Source organism: Suncus etruscus, chromosome 12 (genome assembly GCF_024139225.1).
Source record: "Suncus etruscus isolate mSunEtr1 chromosome 12, mSunEtr1.pri.cur, whole genome shotgun sequence".
Taxonomy (NCBI): Eukaryota; Metazoa; Chordata; class Mammalia; order Eulipotyphla; family Soricidae; genus Suncus; species Suncus etruscus.
The window spans coordinates 76,412,529-76,433,712 of NC_064859.1; positions in this window are offsets into that span (position 1 = coordinate 76,412,529).

Sequence of the window (21,184 nt, forward strand, 5' to 3'; positions counted from 1 at the left end):
CTTCAGGAGAGCCTGCTGGGCACACTTCGAAACACAGTCCTGAAGAAAACTCCTGAGAAAGCAGCGTCTGATTCTCAAAATGTCTCAGCACCTTGGTAGCTTGGGCCCTTCACATGGAAAAGTGGAGAAAGTCAACAGTTCTCTTGCAGGGCCTCATGGATGGCAGATGAGCAACTGGAACAAGTTGAGTTGCAGACTCAACTGAGTTGCCGACTTGAATGCTTGTCTCCAAAGACTTCCTCAGTTCACTGCACAAAGCTCTTCCTGGAAACTTCATTTCCATCCAGCCATATCTGGACAACAGTTCTGTCCCCAGGTGATTCCCAAGAGCTGAGCATTTCCCTGTATGCTCTGTGCAGGGCCAGGTAGCATTCTTTTTCCAGCACTGCTTGGCCCTAATATTCTCGTTCGTGGTAGTGCTCCATGTCAGGTCATACTCCTCCCAAAATTCAATTCGGAGGTGACACAAGGGTTTCCAGCCCTGCTGTGCTTTCCTACTGGGCCCAGTGGCTGAAAATCTTTTTTTTTTTTTTCCTTTTCTCACTCAGCTCCCAGCTGAGGAGTAGGCAGATGGTGCCCAGGTCACACCTTCCTATCTGCCAAGGCTGTGGCCCTGGCAGCTGAAGTGTCAGGGCCAAATGGCCAGCTTAACCTTGGGGACTGCCTAGGGGTCAGCTTCACTACTCTTCATGTTACCTAGGAAGTGGCCTTAGCCAGAGGGAAAGAGACAATGTGTGGGATCAACAGACTTGCTAGATCCCTGCTGCCTGTTGGAAGGAAGAACTGGAGTCCCAAGGCTGAAGGGAACCTTGGTCTCCCCTCCTGCAGAGGGAGGACTGTGACGAGACCTGAAGTGGGGAGGTGGTCCCCAGGATCTCCAGACATACTGCACAGAGCTCATTCCAATATCCTGCATCAATTTAAGTTTAGGGTCAACAGGGGATTTCAAAAGTTGGACCTGTTTATTTCCCCAGCTTCCTTTTCTGCTGATGTATCTAGAATGTCTCTGGACTAGGATTTGGATGGACAGAGTGTCCTGGAACCCTTTCTTTGCCTCATACCCATGGCCTGATTGGCATTTCTCCTGCCTTCAGCTGTTGTCCTTCTTTGGGAAGCTGCAGGGCTCATTGTCCCCATAGCTTTGTTCCTTGCAGTCTGTCATCTAGCTGTTCCCTCTAGTCTCACTGTTCTATATTGGCCTCCTTTCCTGCCATGTGGCTTTGCCTGAGGATCATCCCTGTAGCTGGATTTCTTCCAGGGCAGGGCCTAGAGTTCACTTAGGGCTAAGCACAGAACAAAGGTACCAGGTGAATTTGCTGAAGGTACTGAATGGAGAATGTGGTGAAAGAAGAAATGGGTTGCATTGGAAAGTGAGCTGGGGGAACAACATTTTTAGAATGGAAGGATGGCAGCCAGAAAGAGTGTGAGGAAGGTGGGCCAGGACAGGCACACTGAACAGAAGTGAGGACCCAGTCCAGGGCATGGATTTCTGAAGTGAATGTTTCCAGTTGCACCTAAGAATCCACTTCTCCTTCCCATTATGTGCTGAACTATTCGCTGTCCAGTCTCACCACCCAGATATGCTGTTCCTTTCTCTCTCCTCACTCTTGCTCAAGTATTTGGTGACTGTTTCCCCGCCTTGGCTATGGCCTCCCTTCCCTGCTGTGGAGCTTGACTCAGGGCTTTGTATCAGTCCTGTGTCAGTGACACTAATCTACCAACTGCAGAGCTGTTGGGAAACTTACTGCCTGGCCAATGCCCACTGCAGGCCTGTGCTGAGATAAGTTTGGTGGTATATGTGTGGCACCATTCAAGGCCACCATATCTGCCACGATGGGCAGGAGTGATGGGGGCAGATGTCTGGTGTAGGAGATCCTGGCCAAACATCTGAAGGCCCCTATAGAGGACCCCAATAGGTGCAGAGAAATCCAAGGCTTCATTCAGCCTCATTCATATACTCAGTGGATGTCTGCCATGAGGGCAACAACAACCTGTGCTGACTCTAATGCTCTGTGACTTGTCTATGGCTGCGGGGGTCCTAAATAACAACAGTTCGAACAGTTTCTTTTTCTGAGTCACTGCATTGAATTTTCATCCACACATGGGGAAGCATGGTCTCTGAGAATGGGGGGGGGTTCCTCCTAAAACAAAGGTTGGATATGGTGTAAGTCAGGGATGAAGTGTGTGTGTGTGTGTGTGTGTGTGTGTGTGTGTTTGTCTGTCTACGTGTGTATTTTATTTGGGAGTGGGCTCTTCTCTTGTTTTTTCTTTTTTGGTGGTGGGTGGTGGTGGTGGTAGTGGTGTGGTGGTTGTGGTGATGGGGGAGTGGGCTCTTAAATGGTATTTGAGAGGCCTGTCCCCACCCCACCCCACCTGACAATCTTGGCCAGACAAACCAGTGATTCATTCCAAGGACCTAGGATGCAGTGCCAAGGGTTACCTGGGCCACCTCGGGGTATTTGGAGGCCTCCAGGACTGCACTGGTGAGTAAGAGGGACCATGTAATGCTGAGGACTTAACCAGGCTTGGTTGCATGCGAGGCATGTGCCCTTAACCCTGTACTGCCTCTCCACCCTTTGGTCAGGGATCTAGACTGAAGTTCATACCAACCTCATACCCCTCATAACACCTCCCAGTATGGTGGGAGACGGAATTGAGATCTGAGAAAGGTGGGTAGGCCTTGGGATAGACCCTCACATAATGGGATTTATGCCTTTTGAAAAAGAGACCCCTAAAAGAGCCTCCTCCTGCTGCCTGGGAAATCACATGGGAAGAAACAGCCATAGTCTGGAAGGAGGAGAACACTGCTTGGCTGGCCCACTCTGCTCCTGGGTCTGGTTTTTAGGCAAGTGCTCTACCTGCCTATTGTCTATGTGACCTGTTTGTCGCATTGTTTTAGGAGCCTGCACAGAATGGGGCAGACATTGCCTCAGTCTCCTCAGTGACTTAACACAGCATACAGAGTGGTAGCTTTTATCCCAGAAATGGATTTCCTCCTACTCATGGGGTCCCCCAGTCAACCCAGATCAAAATAATAACAGGGCTGGATTCCCTGGAGGTACTGAGAACCTGCCAGTTCCTGCCACTCTGCCTAAGTAACTCCACACTTTACAGCCTGCTCTCCCTGAGGTCAAGGATTCATGGCTGTGTGAGTCCCCCCCCCCCATTTATAAGACACCACTTAGGATCCCCCCATCTCCAGAGTGACCACATTGTGACTGATGACAGCTTCTGTGGCCCTATTTTAAATAAGGCACAGTTGGAGCTTCTTAAGATGTGGGACTTTACTGCAGAAATTTCACCCTACACTGCAGTTGAAAGTCTCTTAGACTGGCCTAGAAGGAGGGGTGTAGGGACAGCCTGAGGAAAAGGGCATAGCACGATAATGGGGGAGCTTCTTTCCAGACATTTACTTGGCTTCCACTTCCCTCAGTTTTACAGGCTTTATGCTCCTCTGCTTCCTTGGCTTAGAAGCTGGGTCCTAGACCAATTGGGGATCTTTGCTGACCAATACTGTTTAGACTCCAGGACCTTTCTCATGTCACCAGCTAATGTCATCCTTAGCATTTTGTACTTGGCCATGGAAAGAGGGTGAGAAGGAAGTAAGCCGATGACCATCCTCAGACAAAAGATGCTTAGCTTTACTCTGCCTGTAGCATGGGCTTCCTTGGTCCTGAGTTAGTAAACTTATAAGCTGTGACCAAAGTCCATTTTATTGGGAGCAGTTTTTAGAGTAACATTGGCACAGTTGGGAGAATTTCCCAGAATGCCTTGCAAGATACACAGCATTCTTTACCATCATAAGTGTGGAGACCCCACAGCCTTGTGTCCCCCGAAGTGGCAGCACCAGCTTGGGGCAAGTCTCTTTCCCTTGGTGCCTACTCCTCGTCCTCCATCAGTCCCCATTCTCTTGCCAGCCCTCCCTATCTGTTCCCCTCACCCCAGCCACCCTGAGGCCTTAGTCTCAGGGCTCAGGTGGTATAGAGGATTTGAGGATCCCATTCCACCTTCAGCTCAGACCTGAAACCTCCTCATGACAGTTCCTCACAGGCATTGAGCTTGGTTTGGGTCCCAGATAATCCTGGGTTCCAGTATTCATTCACTTAGGGGGACCCTGGGTCAGTTTCTGAGCTTTATTCTCCACCTTTTCCCTTTTCTGGTCACTAATATTTTTCTTTTTTGGTTTTTGGGTCAAACTCAGCAGCGCTCAGGAGTTATTCCTGGTTCAACACTCAGAAATCTTGACAGACTCAGGGACCATATGGGATGCCGGGATTCAAACCAATGACCTGCATGAAAGGCAAATGCCTTACCTCCATGCTATCTCTCCGGCCCCTCTGGTCACTAATCTTGATGTGATATATTTCCTCAGCATAAAGGATGAGCAGAGAAAGTAGGAAGTTATGTCCTGAAATTGCTGTGTCAGGAATCTGGTGCCATTATTGCCTGGGCAGGGGTCACTGTGCCCCCCATAACCCCCCAGCATCACTGCCATCACTGGGGCTACATGTGCTTTGGAGCAGGAGGGACTATGAAGGATCATTCTGGGAATTACTGTCCTGCATTGTTGTCACGTCCGCTGGTATGCAAAATTCTGTTTGTTCCTTCTCCCACAAGTGATCCTAATAACAAAGCTCAACGAATAGCAAGTTTTCTCACTTAAGTCAGTGCTGACTTTGTGTTGTGGGTGACTTTTTCAACACGGCTTTATTATATTTGCAAATATCTTCCCACTTGCTTTTTATTTTGGAAATCTAAAGGTCATGGCTCCCCCAAACCCTTGTAAAATAGCTGTTGGAGCCTTTTATTGGGAACTAGAAGGCATTTGGAAAAAGTAAGCTGCTGTAGATGAGAATTCCTAGCCCTTCCTGTGAAGAATTGTTTTTATAACTTGATGAAGGAGTTGGTCCTGGTTTGCATCAATCAACTCTTTTTTTTTTTTTTTTGTGGTTTTTGGGTCACACCTGGCAGCGCTCAGGGGATACTCCTGGCTCTATGCTCAGAAATCGCTCCTAGGTTCGGGGGACCATATGGAATTCCGGGATTTGAACCACCGTCCTTCTGCAGTCAAGGCAAATGCACTACCTCCATGCTATCTCTCCAGCCCCTCAATCAACTCTTGGTTTCCAGTGTCATTTCCTTATGATGAGACTCATCATTTTAGTGGGAGCCCTACCTGGTGGTACTTGGGGTTATTTCCTTCTGGCTCTGTGCTCTGGCAGTGCTCCTGGTAGTGTTCTGAGGACCAACTTGATACGGGGATGGAAACTGGTTCTCTTTCCTGCACATCACTTACTCTAGCACTCACTCCAGCCTTTGAACTGCCTCCCCAGTTCTACATTCAGGATCTTGATTTGCAAGAAAGGAACAAATCGTTCTCACAAATAGCCTCCTCACTTGATCACTCAGTGAAATTGAAGTCAAGTACTTGGTCCTCATTTTTCTTATCCTCTCAAATCTTCAGTTAATACAAATAATAAATGAAGAAAGATTTCCCCCTACCTTCACTTGCCTAAAAGGATTTTCTCACACACTCAGCTTGCTTTATATCTTTGTCTGACCGAGCACCACTGAAAATCCTCTTGTTTGAATGTGCTAATGTAATTCTTATTTCTTCTGTAACATTTGACAACTGGTAGTGAAAGATTTCATACAGTTCAAAGATACTAGGGACTTCACGGGGCTCTGTGAGTTTTCCAGGGTGGCAAGGGGAGTAGTTGGAGTTTCCCCCTGGCCTCTGGGTATTTTTCTAGAGAAATGAGCCCTTCAGGAGCAAAAGAGAAAAGGGCCCAAGGATTCTGATGGAGTGGTCCCTGCATATTTAAGGACTTGCAGTGGTGCTCTTTGATCACCAGCCTTGGGGTGAATGGCAATCAGCAGTCAATGGTGGGTGACACAGCAGTGAAGAGGTGACTCTTTGTACTTGGTTGGCTAATGTCAAGGTCACCATGAGCCTAAAAATCCATCCAGGCAGGAATGAGCATCTCAGGTATTGAAAGCTGAGAACGAGCATTTAAAATCTGTAGTATGGAGCAAACCTGATGCTCTTTGTTGGGATAATGAGATTTTTGACAGCAAGAGTTGCTTTTCTTGCTTTCTGGACTGTTGGTCTGGGTCTTAGACACTGAACTTAGGGTTTCAGAAACAGGGGAGGCCCCACATAAAAAGAGAAGGCCCCATACAAGGAGATGTGGCTTCTGTGGTGGTGAGTTTGGGGCTGGGTAGGCTGTTAACTAACCATCACATCCATGCAGGTACCTTCAGATCCTTTCTGTTTAGCCAAGGCTTAAATCTAAGAAAATGTTTTACTTTAGGTTCTGTTGACATCAGACCCGATAACTCATCCAAAATCAGTGTTGACTGCAATCCATTGGAATGAAATGGATGGGGGCGAGGGAGAGTAGTCAGTGCATGAAATATAAAGATATAATTTATATGGAAATATAAAGATATGAAATATAAAGATATTATCTTTCTTAAGTTTATGTGTAGTCACAAAACAAATAATAAGCCATCATAACTGCGATGAACCCCTTTCTCTTCAAGTGCTGGAAGACTCTTTGAAGAAGTATCCATTCCTGGGCTAGTGCACCTTTATTCCTTTGTTCTGTTCTTGCCCAGCTTTTTATTTTTTATTTTTTTTCAGGCCACACCTGGCAGCACTCACGAGTTACTCCTGGCTCTGCTCTCAGAAATGGTTCCTGGCAGGCTTGGGGGTCCATATTGCCCAGCTTTTTGATTCTTGCTGCTTTACCAGCTGGCAATCAACAGAAAACTGTGTGATTATTATTATTATTATTTTATAAAAAAAAAAAGTCTTTTGTCTGGGAGAGGGAGGTTTTGGCCACACCTGGCAATGCTCAGGGGCTCTGTGCTCAGAGGTCACTCGTAGTGGTGCTTGTGTTGGCTACAAGTAAGGCAAAGGCCTTAACCCTTGTACTATCTCTCTAACCTTTAAAAAACAAGTCTTATCTTTCCCATTGAAACATCTCTTCCAGAAAATGTAGGTACTCTGAACATTGAAATGACCTTTGAAAGCCTTACTTGGAATCATTCCCCTTCCCCATGCCTTGAGTGTGCTGTGTTTTACTTTAATCGTGATTTCATGAGCTGTATTTCTTACTAATTTTTGATTTGGGGGCCATACCTGGCTGTGCTGACGATTTAATCCTGATTCCATGCTCAGTGATCACTCTTGCTGCTGAGGCTTGGGTGACCATAGGTGATGCTGGGGCGTGAAGTTTGATCGACCTTGTGCAAAGCGAACATCTTAAATCCTGCACTATCTCTCTGGCTTTGTGAACTGTACTTTATGTACTCACCATTTAAGAAATGGAGAGAGTAATCTTGCGCTTAACTGTAGGGCAAGACCTGCCTTAAGCTGTTGGCCGCACCCAGCAGTGTTCAGATTGTTCCTGTGCGAACTGGCAGTGCTGGGGATTGGATTCAGGACTCCCACACGCAAAGCTTACACTCCTGTCAACCCTTTGAGCTCTCTCCCTGTTCCACAATAAATTTATGCTGAAGAAACCAGATTTATTAACCCAGGTGTGGCAATTTAGCAACTTAGCTCGATTCTGGAGGTCCGCTGTTGGATATTGGCCTCAGATGGTCAAAATCCAGCCGAACTTTTTCCTTTTGTTTTTGTGGGAGTTTTATGTTTGTTTTGGGGTCACACAGGGGTTACTCCCCGCTCTGTACTCAGGAATTACTTGTGGTGGGCTCAGGGACCACATGGGATGCTGGGATCGAACCCCAGGTTGGCCTTGTGCAAGGCAAATATCCTACCCGATGAACTCCTTTTTGGCTACTCCAGGACTCTGCTTCCTTGTTCATTTGTTTTGTTGGCATAGTTCAGTTTTAGACCCTCATGTAAAACTTTTTCTAATTTTCAGAGATTGGCTCAATTCCTGCCTTTTCCTCTGGAACAGTTACACAGCCAGCATCTGTGTTCCAAGGCTTCTCCCACTTTAAAGTTTTTTTCCTTCCCCTTTACCTACTGGCTCCTTTTCTTCTTTTTTGTTTCTTTGATTTTGGATTACACCCTGCGACAGATACTCGAGTGAGCTAGCCCCACTGCCACGTTCTCATCTTCTTGTCTCTCTTTTCTTGACTATAGAGAGATTCTCTCCTAAAGACTCCTGATTAGATTGGACCTCGGGGATAATCCAGGATAATCACCTATTCTCAAAGTCTCTAACCTTAATCCCATCTGCAAAGTCTCCTTTGCTTTATAAGGTAACATTAATAAATTCCAGCAATCAGGGCAGAGACCTCTTTAGCAGGACATAATCCTTCTGCCTCAAGCAGGCACCATTATCATTATTTTACAGATCAAGTACAGAGAGATTAAATAACCTTTGCAAAATCTCACTGTTGACCTTGGGAGATTGAGGTTCACATGCTGGCAATCTGACACTACTGTATTTTTTTTTTTTAATTTGAGGCATTGGACTCACAGTATGATCCATAGCAGGATGCCAGGCATACAACCTCCACCACAATGTCTGTTTTGCTCCACCATGATGCCAGGGTCTATTCGGTACACCTCCTGATCCGTGCTGTTGGTAAACAGTTCTGTAGATCAGTTCTCAGGCTATATTGTCTTTGGCTGCTTGTTATTCCTTTAACTATGGTCCTTGATAGCCCATGGTATGAGACGGATCATTCTGTGTCTGTCTCTCTTCTTCTGCCTGACTTGCTGTACCTACAGATCTAGTGACTGAATCAGAACAGCATTTCTCTTCCCTTTTACCTCACCCAGAGTTGCTTACTGCCCCATACTCTGACTTGTTGCAGGGCCTCAAGACCAGGCCAGAACTGGAGGTAGGACATATATCAGCAGTGTATCCAGCATCAGCCAGAGCTCAGCTTGTTTATTTTTATTTTTTGTGCCACTCTGGGTGATGCTTAGGGCTTACTCCTGGCAGGGATTAGGGGACCATATGCAATATCAGGTATCCAACTACTTTTTTCTCTGGACCCAACATCTTACTCTTTTTATTTATTTATTTTTTCAGTTTCTTCTTTGGGTCACACCTGGAGGTGTTCAAGGGTTACTCCTATCTTTGTGCTCAGGTAGTTTCCTGGTGGTGCTCAGGGGACCATATGTGGAACCAGAAATAAAACCCAGTTTGACTGCATTCAAGAAAAGCATACTACTTGCTGTACTACTCTGGCCCCCAGTTTCATATTAATTGTGCGTCACAACCCTAGATGGAGTCATGTAACTGCATGTGGGGAGTTCATGAAAATTTGGTGGCAATAAAAGGGTTCTGACCATTCCATGATCACAAATTCATTAAAAAAACCAACTATGGGGCCCGGAGAGATAGCACAGAGGTGTTTGCCCTGCAAGCAGCTGATCCAGGACCAAAGGTGGTTGGTTCGAATCCCGGTGTCCCATATGGTCCCCCGTGCCTGCCAGGAGCTATTTCTGAGCAGACAGCCAGGAGTAACCCCTGAGCACCGCTGGGTGTGGCCCAAAAAACAAACAAACAAACAAAAAAACAACAACAACAACAACAAAACCCAACTATGATGTTTCTGACTACGCTCATTTGTGTTGCATTCCTTAAGTGGAAAAGTGTCATGAGTGGGAAAAATGTAAGAAGCCCTGAACTCGTAATGTCACCCAGGGGAAGAATAGATCTCATCCTTGAAGACAAAGCCAAAGTCAGAGTATGGGGCAGTGAGCAGACTCTGGGTGAGGTACAAGGGAGAAAAATGCTGGTGTGACTCAGTCACTGGAGTCTTGGGTGGAGCAAACAGAGACCAAATCTCTCTCATTGTTTCAGGCTGGTGTCCAGAATCCCGAAGATTCTACCAGGTAGAAGGAAAGGTGGAGAAGCCACAGCTTTGGCATTGTAAGACCTAAGCTCAGATCTCTCCCATCTCTGCTTCTTCCTGGATGTGTGTTGTTGAGGGGAGATCCTCTGTGAGCTGAACTCTCTTCTGTCCTCTCCCATTTATACCTCTGAGGACTGGGGGAGATAGAGAAGAAAGGGTGTGTAAGAGCTACCTATTCCCCCCTCTGTGCCATCCTGATTGGGTAGAAGCTAAATACTTAAAATAGCTTCCTCTGCAGGATTCTAAACGAATGCTTTGATAATTTTACATTTGCCTTGCAATACCATATCCTGTCTGAACATCCTCTTCTCCCAGAAGGTCAGCGTGACCTCAGCGTCTGGGACACATTTGGCCATGGTCTGTTTGGTCTTATCATTACTTTTCATACTGGGCTTTCCAAAAACATATCACTCAACTCCTTTTCACTGGCTGAATAAACTCTGGATTCACAGCCTGGGGCTCACTGTTCTGTGGAGCCCCTTCTCTGTTCTTGACACACTGAACCCTGGCTTCCATCAGGACAGCACAGAGCCCGTTTAAGAGCTCAGTCTCCCAGACTTCTTTGGAATGCCCCGAGTGCTGTGGCCATCAGCAGGCCTGCCAGTGTTTCACAGATAGATGTTCATTGTGGAGCTTCTGGGAACACAGCTGTCTTCCTGGGAAGAAAGCAAGCTCAGGCTTTACTTCCACCCTTCATCCAATCTGAAATGATCTGAGTGCAGTAGCTGCCTGAAGCAGAAGGAGCCTTGGTCGTGGATGCCATTGTTCAGATATCACCGGCTGTGCAGCCCCTCACCTGCAAACTGCAGCTTTCAGGAAGGAATAAGATCAGTGGGGATTGCACATTTGTGGTTGTGTGGGTGACCCTCTGTGACATTTGCTTTGTGAGTTACTTTTCCAAGATTATATCAATCTGGTTCTGCTAACTTGCTTTTTATTTTCTAATATTTATTTTTGTGTATTTGATTTAAGGGAAGAGGGGTCACACCTGGCTGTATTCGGAGCTTCCTCCTGGCTCTGTGCTCAGGGCACACCTGGCAGTGCTCCAGGTGGCAGTGCTCCAGGATCGAGTCAGAACATACTGACTGCAAGGCAAACACCAACCCTGCATGGTTGCTTTGCTCCCCAGGGTGTTTCTATTGAGCAAACTTTGCCCACTCACATAATAGAACTATCTCATGGGCAACATTGATAAGCAGCATGTGCATTGATGACAGTGAAGTTCATTACTCAAAGTCTATATCTATCCTTTGCTAGACATTTGTCCTTTTTGTCCTGATTTACCCCCCAACCTCAGTGAATTTACTAATTTGGGACACATTCTCATTTTTTAATTGTATATTTTTATATATTTTATTTAAACATCTTGATTACATACATAATTGTGTTTGGGTTTCAGTCATGTAAAGGACACCACCTATCACCAGTGCAACATTCCCATCACCAATGTCCCAAATCTCCCAATAGTATTTTCCTTCTCTTCCTGTTTAGTTGTGGTGACTGGTGGTCATGTACACTTGGTTGTAGGGTGCACTGTAGAAAGATGGCACATTTGTACTGCCAAATGGGTGAGGGCAATACAACTCAGATTGTGCCTGGAGTGTTGCCCGCCAACTCAGAGCTTCTTGCTTACTCTTGAAAATAGTTGCTTAATGAGTCTTTTCTTAAGACTTTAATGTGGCAGTGTAAAGGGTATTTTTTGGGGGGGATGGAGTCATACCTGGCAGTGTTCAGGGTTTATTCCTGAATCTGTATTCTGTATTAGTCCTGGCAGTGCTCAGCAACCATAGAAAATATAAGGCAACATTTTAACCCCTGTACTATCTCTCTGGCCCTAATGGGTGCCTTGTCTTCTTTCTTGTGCCTATTTTTTTGGGTGGGGGAAATGCCAGAGTCTATAGACTTACTTGGCCATTTTATCATAGGCATTTGTCCAAGACACAGAAATTCTGTCTCTAATGGTCAGGGAAGAAGCTCCTGCTGGGGCTGAAGCCTCCCTAATCACAGGCCTAGACATATCTGCCCCGGAGACTCAGACTTATTTCACAGGCTTGGTCTGAAGCCATTGCTCTCGGCTTTCTCATGGCTGGCTCTCTCTTCCTTCTGTCCTAACTCTTGGTACCATTTCCACATACTCTAAGCTCTTCCTAACTGGTTCTTGGCTTAGAGCTTTACTTCAAAATGGGGTTGCGGGGCTGGAGTGACAGTACAATGAAGAGGGTACTTTCCTTGCATATAGCTGACCCAGGTTCAGTCTTTGGCATCTCATGGTTCCCCAAACTCTGCTAGGAGTGATTGATTATTAAGTGCAGAGCCAAAAGTAAATCATGAGCACCACCCTGTGAGCCAAAAATTAAAAAACAAACAAAAAGCCAAACAACAACAACAAATGGGCCCAGTGAGTGTCCTCTTGTGGGAGGAGCTTCCACATATTAATAGAGGAATTGGACTCATGACTGGGCCATATATAACTCATAAATGCCAGCTTTGCTTCTTCTAGTGAAAACAAGACCCATTGAGGGTTTAGGCTGATGTGGGTCAACTACTAATATAATCCTACTTTTAGGAAGGGTTGAAAACATTGGTCTCCACTCTTCTTTCATCCTTGCCTCTTTTCCTTTTTTTCTCTGTATCATATGACACTTTATGAGACTAGTCGCCCCTCTATTTCCTTCCTGGAAGGTCACTAGCTTTCTTTGTAGTTGACCAAGAGAGGGTCATAAAGTAATGGAAGGATCCTTAGTGCTGCCTCTCTGTAACCCTGCATTAAAATCTCAGCTTGCAGTTTATTAGCATTGTAATCGTGAGTCTTAGTTTTCTCATTTGTAAAACTGGGATTTTAGTGACAATTACATAGATGATAAATGTAAAATCCCAACTGCATTTTTATTCTCTGTAGCTATATACATCTTCCTCCCTTTCTTAGCTCTCAGAGACTATAACTTTCAAACCTGTTAGCTTATTCTTTGTTTTGTTTTGGAGCAACACCTGTCTGTGGTCAGGGATTGTTTCCAGCTCTGTGCCGGGGAGGGAAGGGTGGATCTGGTGGTGCTTAGGGGACCACGCAGTGCCAAGGATTGAACCTGGGCTTCCTGCATGCAAAGCATGCCCTCTAGCCCACTCTCTTTGTCCCCCTCAATTCTTTTGGTAATGATCTTGACCTGTCTAAATAACACCTTTTGCAACTTCTTGATTTGAAAATTGTAGATACTTCAATTTATTATTAATTTAGTTCTTTTACATTATTTCATTCTCAGGCAAAGCAGACAATTTACCCCCTATCCTCCCTACATAATTACTTATAGTCTTAGATACCTCAAGTCGATGTATATATCATTATGGCCATGTTTGTGCTGCTATTGTCTTCCCTTCAATCTCTGCATAGCTTTCTGTAATCACCTATGTTTGTATGCATTTGTCACTATTTATCTGATGGGCAGCACAAAATGAGCCAGTAATAGGAATTGCATGGCAACGTGCAAGTTTTTCAGAGAAAAGGACTCACCCCACACTTGCTTGATATTGTGCCATAATAACTTCTTATTAAATGTCAAAGGCTCTTTGGTATGTCTGTTTTCCATGATAATGTCATTTAAAAAAAAAGTAAAGGTTATAATGTTAGTTACTATCAAGCTTTAAGAGTTGACTTTAAGGGGCTAAAGAGATAGCATGGAGTTAAGGTGTTTGCCTTTCATGTAGAAGGACGGTGGTTTGAATCCCGGCATCCCATATGGTCCCATATGCCTGCCAGGGGCGATTTCTGAGCATAGAGCCAGAAGTAACCCCTGAGCACTGCTGGGTGTGAGCCAAAACAAGCAAACAAACAAACAAAAAAGAGTTGACTTTAAGAGGGATCATCCTAGGGAGGTTGACATGAAACTTGATCCAAGAATAAATTGGGCATCTGGCAGATTCTATGGACAGCATGTCTCTGGGACTACCTCTCTGCCCACCAGCCTCTCTAAATAGCAAGACCATGTTCAGTTACTCCAGCAGGAAGTGCTGATGGCAGGAACCAGGAATGGGCTAGGCTTTGTGAGTATGGCATCAAAAAGCAGATGTGGTCTTTGCCTCTTGGAGTTCATGGTCTTTTGGGAAAATAGAAATAGAAACAGGAAATGTTGGTCTGACAGATCTTTTGAAAGAAACAGGGAGGGTGGCCTGGGAGGGAGACTTTATCACCCAATTCCATCCATGAAATGTATAATAAGCCTTTGAGTTCTAGATAGTTCTAAGGCCTTTGAGAAGCTCTTTCTTTCCTTTTCCTTTTAACCTTTTGGAAAGCTTATCTCTTTTCTGTGGGATCCCCAAACAACTGTAGACTAGAGGGGAACCCCCCCCCCACATCTCAGAAATGCTCTTCCTTAGGTTGTAAAAGGAGATTCCATTTGAAAGGACTCTGGGCCAGGGACACAGGGCAACAGACATTCACAGGGCATGGGCCCTTTGCCTGGCTGTCCACATTGGGAATAGCCTTCAATTCACACTTTGGCTGCCTTGTCCGAGAAGAGGATGATAATGCCCAGGGGTCCCTGCTCTGGTGGACCAGAACAATGGTTGCTTGTACAAGGATAAAACTTTTGATGTCATTCTGCAGTACTGCTGAGTGATATTTACCCCAGAGCACTGATTGAGGCAAGGCTTAAAAAAAAAATGCTTGCCTGCAAAAGTCAGTGACTCAGAGCAGTAACAGAGCTGAAGCTTGCACAATTATTTCCTTAGTCTATTCTGTGTCTTTAAAAATGACAGAATAATTTTCTATTGTCAGGCAGAAAATTGAGCCAGATGAGAGTTTCAACTCCAGTTTCAGCTGTGAGACCTTTTATTTTCAGAATATTTTACGTGGTCCTTGGCCAAGCTGTCCTTTGCTTTTAAGCCCTAAGTGGGGTCAAGTCTCAGGTTTCTTGGGAGAATTTTTATACCAGAACTCTCATGAATGATGTATGTTTCTCAAATTTACTTTTTTTGTGTGTGTGTGTTACTGACAGATTTTTTTTTTCTCTTAAAATAATTGACCAGGGGCCGGAGAGATGGCATGGGGGTAAGGTGTTTGCCTTTTATGCAGAAGGATGGTGGTTCGAATCCCGGCATCCCAAATGGTCCCCTGTGCCTGCTAGGGGCGACTTCTGAGCATAGAGCCAGGAGTAACCCCTGAGCGCTGCCAGGTATGACCCAAAAACCAAAAACCAAAAAAAAAAAAAAAAGAAAATTGACCAAACAGCTTTTTGAGATTGGAAGACATATGCAAATTGAGATTGGCTGAAGAATTATCCCTTGGCAGTTTTTAGCCATTTTGGACAATTCTCAACACTATTAAAATGTGACTTTGGCTTCTAGAAGCACTGAGTTGCATTGCAATAATTACACTCTTCAAATCCAAAGATTCTTTTTGTTTGTTCCCAGTTTCTATGTTTACTTCCCATCATGACTTTAAAAACTTGCCAGGATTCACAGGATCTTTCAAATAATGGGAAGGAGTTCTGAAAATACTGAGAGTAATAAACTTGCCAAATTCCCTATAAAACAGAAACCTAAGTATGTTGTAGAACAGGGACTAGAACCATAAGTAGAAGTCATATCCACAGAAGGTTCTTTTTGGTTTCACAGGATACACAGAAGGGATAATTTAGGAATTTAGAAAGGGATAAGGGATACATGGATAACAACGATCACGCAAACATGCTCAACTTCACAGGAGAGATGAAAATGTAAATTGAAATAAGAGCTTCTAAGAGATAATACAGTAGGTAAAGCATTTGCCTTGCATGCAGCTGACCAGGATACAATTCCTAGCACGCCCTATGGTCCCTTGAGTTTGCCAGGAGTGAGTGCATAACTAAAAGCAAGCCCTGAGCACCAAAGGTGTGACCCTAAAGCAACCTACATCAATAAAACTCATGTGAAATAACCTTTCACAATGCAATCAGTAACCAAAGTCCAAGATGTGAAACTAGCTGACTCTTACTTATGTTGGCATGTCCTTCCTGTTTTACAGGGCACTGGTGAGAGTTTATCATATGAATGATGTCCCTGTAGTGTGCGGTAGCTCTGAGGGCTGTGTACATCACAGGAGATTGTAGATGATGTATTTATCTGAGTGTACTAATGGGCACTTAGATGTCATTCAGAGAGCCATGACTTAGGAGTGAGGAAATGAAGTGGAATGTAGTTCTACAATGAAATGCTGGTGAATCCTGATTCAGAATAGACACCACGAGGGCGGGATCTCATGAAAGTTGTATGGAGTGAAAAAAAGCAAGTCTAGAGGAGTCCACTAGATGCTTGAGAGATAGTACAGCAGGAGAGGCACTTGCTTTGTAAGGGCTTACCTGGGTTCTATCCCTGTCATCTCATATGGGTTCCTGTGCAATGCCAGGAATAACTTCTGAGTATTTCCAGATGTGGCCCAGAAACAAAGCAAATAAGCAAAAGTCTTAGAGAGTTTGAGAACTAAATTGAGGCTAGAGAACTAGCACAGGGGTTAAGACACTGGCCTTGTGTGTGTTCAACCCTGCTTTGATCACTGGCAACACATAGTACCCTGAGCAATGGTGAATACAACGTAGGAGATCTTCAAGCACTCCTGAGTGGGACACCCTGGTGGTCCCAGCATCACAGGGCTTGGGCAACAGTGGATCCCAGGACCCCTGTATTGAATCTCTAGCCCCATTGTTGGGAATCCTGGGTGAGGTCCTGAACCTTCTGAGCATCATTTGGGAAACTCCTCTCTTCCATATCTCCTCCTCCAAAGGAAACAGTTTGATACAGTGCAGGATATCGATTCTTCAAAAGTGCAAATAAAGGAGGAGCTTGTCATGGGCTCAGTGAGTCTTCATACAGCATCAATAGGTGCTCAAAAGCCAGGAGTCAATGTAACCATGGAGAAAAGTGGGTCCTGGAATAAGGGGACTAACTTAATGGCATCTCCTCACTCTAGAGACTGATATGACTTATTACCTAGCTATTTAACAACTGTTCTTTTGTAGCTGCACAATACTGATAAATGTAACTCAAAAATAAAAGGGTTAGATAGGCCGATGAAGGCAATTTGCTTGAGAAAGTGAGAACTAAGGTTGGCCACAGACAGAGTCTGGGGGTGGTTGGATTTCATGGGGTGGCCAGAGAATATGTATGAAAGTCCATACAGATCCCAGTCCCCAATTCTGTTGGCTTTCAAAACTTATTTCTGGGAAGAGCCAGTGGGCTGGGATTTAGGGACTTTTCAAGTACCCCTGGCCAGTGAATCAGACTCTGACCTAGTGGGGACAGCTGCTTTCCATTGAACCTGGAAGGTTCCCATTTTACTCAGATGTTGTCACCTTGAGCACTGGACCAAGGCATATGATTCCTCCAGCACCATCAAGAGTGATGCTTGAGCTCAAAGAGCACCACTGGATGTGATCCCAAAACAAAAAAGTTGTGTAAGTTAATTTGTTCACCATTGTCAAAAACAGAAAAATCCAGAGGCTATAGAGATAGTACAGCAGGTAAAAGGTACTTGCTTTGCATGCAGCTAACCTGGGTTTGATCCTCAGTATCATATATGGTTCTCTGAGTCACTGACAAAAGACATTCCCGAGTGCAGAGCCAGAAGTAACCTCTGAGCATCACTGGGTATGTTCTCAGCTCCCTCCACCCAAAACAAACAGACAGAAAATCCAGAAACTTTGGCAGAAGAATCAGTGGGGTATCCATATTCTATCTCTTTTTTTTTGGTGTGTGTGTGTGTGTGTGTGTGTGTGTGTGGTTTTTTTTGGGTCACACCTGGCAGTGCTCAGGGGTTATTTCTGGCTCCATGCTCAGAAATTGCTCCTGGCAGGCACAGGGGACCATATGGGACGCTGAGATTCGAACCGATGACCTTCTGCATGAAAGGCATACGCCTTACCTCCATGCTATCTCTCCGGCCCCCATACTCTATCTCTTAATATCTATTAATATTTTAGTACATTCCTTCTCAGCCTTTCCCCTCCACATGCATTTAAAGTGTTACGATTTTTATCATTGGCGGGGAAATAAATAGGACAGAACTAAATATCCAAGCCAAAGTCAATGATAATGTAATCAAGGGACCTAAACTTAGTCTAAATTTAAAGGGATCTGTTTTACTGGCAGGCCAGATTGCAGAGGGTGGTGGGCTAGGATACACTCTGGGTCCATTGGTGGAGGGAGGTTGACACTGATGGTGGGAAGGTTCCTGACTCGTTGTATACCTCAAATTTAACTATCAAGGCTTCTGTTAATCACAATTGTTTCAATAAAATAAAATTTTAAAAAATGTTACAATTTTAGGGAGCCAGAGTGATACACAGTAAGGAGGGCCTGCAAGCCTCTGACACAGGTTCCATTCTGGCATTCTATATGGTTCCCTGATCACTGCCAGGAATGACCCCTGAGTGCAGAGCCAGGAGTAACCCTGAGAGCCACCAGGTGTGGCCCTACAACAAACAAAAAACACAATAGAGAAATTAAATTTTCAAAAATGTTACGATTTTATTTTTAAAAAGACTATGTCATTTGTTGGGGCCGGAGCAGTGGCACTAGAGGTAAAGGTGTTTGCCTTGCAAGCCTAGGACAGACAGTGGTTAGATCCCCTGGTGTCCCATATGGTCCCCCAAACTAGGAGCAATTTCTGAGCGCATAGGAGGAGTAACCCCTGAGCATCAAAGGGTGTGTCCCCCAAACAACAAACAAACAAACAAAAAAAGATTATGCCATTTGGGCTCTGGAGTGATAGCATAGTGATAGGGCATTTGCCTTGAATGCAGCCGACCCAGGATGGATCCGAGATTGATCCCCAGTGTCCCATATGGTCCCCCAAGCCTGCCAGGAGTGATTTCTGAGCACAGAGCCAGGAGTAACCCCTGAGTGCCTCTGAGTGTGGCCCCAAAACCAAAAACCAACTAAACAAACAAACATATAAATAAAAAGACTATGCCATGTGAATGATGTATGATAGAACTCTTTCCTTAAGTATACTTTCTCTGCCATTAGCACTTAAATATGACATAGGCAGAAGCTATCCTTGTTAATGAGTCAGTGTTATCAAGAATAAATTGGGCTATGCTCATTTATTACCAGGAAGTTTGACAGAGATCAGGCATTCTGTCTCATTAATTTCTTTTTTGATAATCAATCTACTCATAGGAGGATGCTACTGATAAACATGGTCAAGGAGCCAAGTTTGTGTTATGTATGGGCAGACTGAGGCTTACTAGCTAGGTTTCTAGGCACTCTCACAAGGGAAAAGGCATGAAAATTGTATTTGCGTTTGGTTAAAAAAAAAAAAAGCATTCCTGGCTTCTCTGATCTGAGCTAGCTTGTAAAGAGCAAAGCTGATAACATTCTAACTTGAGCAAAAGTCACAAAGGAGTTATCTCCTGCTAAGCCTTTGGTTTTGTTTTAAGATTCACCACAAACTTTAACAGTGGAAAAAGAAAAAAGTGCAGTAACTGGGTCATTCTGACCTAGAACCAACCAAATACTTGTAATTATTGCAGCAGACAATGATGAATCATACCTCAGCATGTGTGCTGCCTTTTCCATCGTTCTTGTTTATAATCAGGCTCATTGTTTTCTTCCTACTCAGTGAAACATTTGTTCAAGCATGTTTGGGGCTATAGAAGAAGCTTGTGGATCTTCCTAGGTGAATCCAGTGGACTGAGCAAGAGAAGAAGTTTGTGTGTCCATGAGGGCAGAGGTTTAAAGAAAGCATTTAAGTTCCAATGAGGTGGGACTTTAGCTACTCATATTCATCATGACTGTAATGATCAGACTCTCCCTTTGTTGAGTTCCAGTCTCAGGAACATATTGTGAGAGGTGATTTATGCTCCTGGAGCCATGCCAGTAACTTGACGATAATATTAACATCCTCATTTGTGGATAAAGCCGAAGTTTGGAAGTTATCTTGCTTGAATACCCCCAGGCATACCAGCCAATGTTGAGTGAAGAAATGAATGAATGGCATTGCCAAGCTCCCTGGCAGGGTAAGACAGCAGAAAAAATATATGGCTTATAAGAAGCAAAGAGTTTGGCCTCCAAAGTTAAAAGCTTTTCTATCTTCCAGTTACTTATTTTGGCAATGTTTAAACTCCAAGTTCTAGGGGAGATGGGGGGAGGCGAACAGATTTCAATGTAAACAAATAGCATATTTATGGATTTGTGAGCAACAAAGAGAACTGCTTGACTCGTCCTTAAAAAAAAAAAAGAAAAATACTGAAGAAGTGCCAGCCTCTGGGCTAAATACTTTGCTGTACATTAAATCCTATTGAATCCTTCTCAAACCCCTATAAAGTGAGCCTTGGTATCTGAAAGATGATGGAGGAAACTGGGTCTCACAGAAACTGGGGAGCCAACCCAAGGCGGCCACATTGCTAGCAGGTAGGTCAGCGACTGGCATGTTCTCTTCCCTAGACATGGCTGTTTTCCATTTACAACTGTTAGGGATGGAGATTTCATTAGTTATGCTTCCATTTATTTTATATTTGATGAAAGGGGGCAAAGGGTTGATAGATTACTTTTAGACTAACAAAATTCAACAGCTGGTTCTGTCCCAGAAAGATGGGAAGAAGGCCAAGCAGCAGATGAAAGTCTTAGGGTTGCCAGAAATAATACATTAGGAACAATTAGTGTGCAAATCAGGAATGGTAACTAAGTTCTCCAAAATCAAAATTGGCGTGGATGCTGTTTGATTTTTTTTTTTTAAGGATCAGAGGATCCCCTAAAATTGTAGTTGATGTGTAGGACTTCAGCTATCCAGTCTGTTCTGCTATCATGAGGTCAGTGTGTTCTTAAAATCCATGGCATTTTAGAAAATTGCACAACAAAAACCAACGGATATAGGGAAAAACAGGATTAGGGGCAGAGCACTTGGTGTCATTGCATCAGGCTCACTACAAAGAGAAGGGAAGCCAGTTTTATACATGTAAATGGTTAAAACACAATTGTATTAAAGATACAGAAACATTGCAATAACATGGGACTTTATCTTGAAGTGTAAGGTTCAGGAAAGCAACTGGTGAGTGTGGGAATAATTATAGCTGGTGAGTTCCTTGTGATTTAGTACACGGGGAAATTGTACAGAAAGTTCTAAAACCTGGGGCTAGAGCTAGGTCATTTGGCTTGCAGGTAGCCAATCTGGGTTTGATCTCCAGTATCCTATATGATCCCCGAGCCTGCCGGGAGTGATATCCAAGTGGAGAGCCAGGAGTAACCCCTGAGCATTGCTGGGTGTGGCCCAGAAATAAAAAAAAAAGTTCTAAAACCAGTTGTGGGTGGGTTGACTCATATTTCTCTCTCTCTCTCTCTCTCTCTCTCTCTCTCTCTCTCTCTCTCT